Below are 3,281 nucleotides of genomic sequence, written 5' to 3' on the forward strand. Positions count from 1 at the left end.
ACCAGTGCCCCTGGCCCTGCTTGCCAGGCCTGTCAGGAACCTTCCTGCAGCTGCCAGAGTCACCTGGGCATTGCTGTCCACCTCTGGACGTCTGGGCTCCCAGATACCCTTGGTCAGCTTCTTTGAGGAGCCCGAGGGGATTAGGGAATCGTTTCTGCTTTGCTGTCCATCTCTCAGTATGTGAGCCATTGCACTAATTTTCGAAGGTTTCTATATAGCTCAGCACTACCAAGGGGGTAAGAGATACAGGAGAAACGTCTGTTGTTGCCCCACGGGGTGGCTGGATTTATACACACGAAGTAATGCGAGATGAGTCAAGTTCCAAACCATGAGGAAATGGGAGTAGAAACTGGGACAGCCCAGGTCTTCGTGCAGCCTTCCCTGAGTCACTGGTAACTTCTCGTAAGTTCCGGAACCGCTCTGGGATCGCCTTCTGTGAAACGGGAGGATGACCTCTGGGCTCCCCGAAACAAGGTGAGGGTGAGACGGGGACGGCAGGAACAGCGACTGTGTTTACGGGGTGCTTGTGAGGTGCTGAGAGCAGGGCTCAGTGTTTGCACAGTCATCTCATCCAGGCTTCTCAGCAGGCCTGTGCGGGGGCACCGTTTCCTCTCTGTTTCACAAAGAGCAACGAATAACTTGCCCACTAAGGGGCGGTACTCAGCCCCTGCTGTCTGACCAGGCCCCTCACTCACAGGAAGCGGGTGAGCAAAGGGGCTGGCGCACGCGCAGAGCCGGCTGGCTTTCAGGCTCTAGGGTTGCCTCCTGACAGTCCCAGGCCCAGAGACGCACGTGCTGCCCCCTGACCTGCGGGCAGGCTCCTCGTCTCCAGCCCGGCCCCTAGTCCTGAGTGACCTCTGGGCACCGACCCGAAGAGCCCTTGTTTCCGCTCGTGAGGCGTCCCCACCAGGCCCCTCCCCGGCCCCAAGCCAGGGTCTCACATTCCCCTCCCTCCCCCCACGTAATGCTCACACCTCAGCTCCGTTGCTGTGTTTGGTGCCTTCTCCTGCTTCACCTCGGAGAAGGCAATGGCAAGCCACTCCAGTACTCTTGCCTAGAAAATCCCATGGACGGAGGAGCCTGGTAGGCTGCAGTCCATGGGGTCGCTACAAGTTGGACAGGACTGAGCGACTTCACTTTCACTTTTCACTGTCACGCAATGGAGAAGGAAATGGCAACCCACTCCAGTGTGCTTGCCTGGAGAATCCCAGGGATGGCAGAGCCTGGTGGGCTGCTGTCTATGAGGTCGCACAGAGTCAGACACGACTTAATCGACTTAGCAGCCTGCTTCACCTTCCCAATGTTATTTTTCCCATTTGCCAGACGAGGGGACGGAGGCTCTGAGATCAGAGACTCACCCAGCGTCTCCTGGTAGGTAGACTCAGTCCCGTGCTCTTCAGTAAACAGAGGAGTCTCCATAGAAGGCAGCAAGAGATTCTTGGTCCTTTCCTCCTCAGGGCCCTTCGTGGTGCTAAAGCAGAATTCTGAGGACTCAGGACCAGGCATAGCCCACACCTGATTGAATTCATTCAGTCGTTCATTTGCTCAGCCGTATTCACTCGCCACGCTCTAAGGGCTGTGTTACGTGAGGTGCAATGATGAGCTGCCTTGGGGACCTCAGAGGCCTGGGTGTCGGAGGGATGAGGGAAGCAGAGGGTGAGCAGGCATCTATAATACCCAGTGTGAGCACTGAGGAAGGACACCTAAATTTGGGAAGCAGGGAAGGCTTCCTGGAGGAGGTGATGAAGCAAAGTCTAGGGTGAGACCAGAGGAATAAGTAAAACCAGCCCCTGAAAGTGAGGCTGAGGAGAGGGAGGGAGGAACGTTCCAGGCCGAGCTGAAGGAGGCCTGATGGCAAGTGAGCGCTTAGTGCCCCTGCTGCTGTGTCCTTGGCTCCATCCGTTTCCCTTGCCCTAGATCCTCCCATCTCCCAACTGCCTGGGACCCCTGTTCACCCCAAGAATGCCCAGCCCTGCTCTTCCCCTCGGATGGGCAAGCCTGGAAGTGGGCATCACGGCCTCCGCCCGCCCACCGCCTAGGAGCAGAGACGGCTGGTGTGAACGTGGGTCATTTCCCTTCAGGGGTAACTGGAGAAGAAGTGGCAGGTGAGGCAGCAGGTACGGTATTGAGGAGCATCCTGGTGTCGGCTCTGTCCTGGAGACCCGTGGAAAGCCTTTGTCCTGACGGCCTGTAATGAGTTTCAGGAGAGAGCTTCAATATTTGCAGCAAACAGAGGCACAAAGGATGTGGAGGGCTATTGTGGACTCTCCAAAGAGGAGCTAATCCTCAGGCAAGCTGCCTGGCCAGGAGGGGTTCAAGTGCTGGGCGGCCGCTGGGGGGGTGTTGTCATTTACGAGCAAATGTAGGAGACAATAGCAGAGAGAGACTCTCCACAGGTGGAGGGAGGCAGTGAGAGGCACTCCCCGCAGGGAGGAAGGGGAAGCACCTGTCCTGCAAGCTCAGAGCCCAGGTGATACTCCCCCACCCCCACCGTCTGAGCGCTCTGCTTCCTCCTGGAGGCCTGGGCAGCCTTGTCTGCATCCTTTGTCCAGGGCTTAGAAGAGTCTAGGCTGGGCAGGGAGGTGGTGGTGGTGGGTAGGATATGTGTGTGGGGGGGGGCGGCGGTGGGTGATTGGATGGGTGGGTGGTGTGTCAGCCAGGGTTCTCAGGCCACTCTTTCTTACTTTCCTGCTCTCTAGCTCACTCTCTGTGCCTCTTTTTGGTCCAGTGCACATAGACAAGACTTTTCTTGGCTCCAGGGGGCCAAGAAAAGAAAACCAATTGTATTTACATATCATTAGCATAAAGGAGTTCTATTTGCATGAATCTATTTTAAGCCCTTCCCTCCTTCAAACTTGCCCCATCGTCTCTAAATATGGTACATAAATATTCTGTCCAGGCACTAGGACAAAGGGTGTTTTGGGGAGGTAGGCATGGGCAAAGGCTTTCCCCAGGTCCCTTTGGGAGATGCCTTGTGGCCAGAGTGGAGGGAAGCAGAACTGAAGGAAGAAATCTGCAGTTCTGGGAGTGGAAAACTCAACTCTGCCAGCTTTGCACCAGCACAGGGGGTTCTGCCAGGATCCCCTCACCCCAAACACCTCTAGGGTACAAAAAGCTGAAGTTGGAAATAGAAGAGGAAATGTGACAGCGTACTGAGCTACACTACAATTAGCATAATCCGATGTAATTTGCATGGGTGAGATTACTCTGTTGTCCAGAAATGTTCAAATTCGATCTTTTTTGCTTCTTACAGTTTTTCTTTCTTGGCGTTTTCTTTCTTT

The sequence above is a fragment of the Bos taurus genome, chromosome 16 (genome assembly GCF_002263795.3).
Source record: "Bos taurus isolate L1 Dominette 01449 registration number 42190680 breed Hereford chromosome 16, ARS-UCD2.0, whole genome shotgun sequence".
NCBI classification, from domain to species: Eukaryota; Metazoa; Chordata; class Mammalia; order Artiodactyla; family Bovidae; genus Bos; species Bos taurus.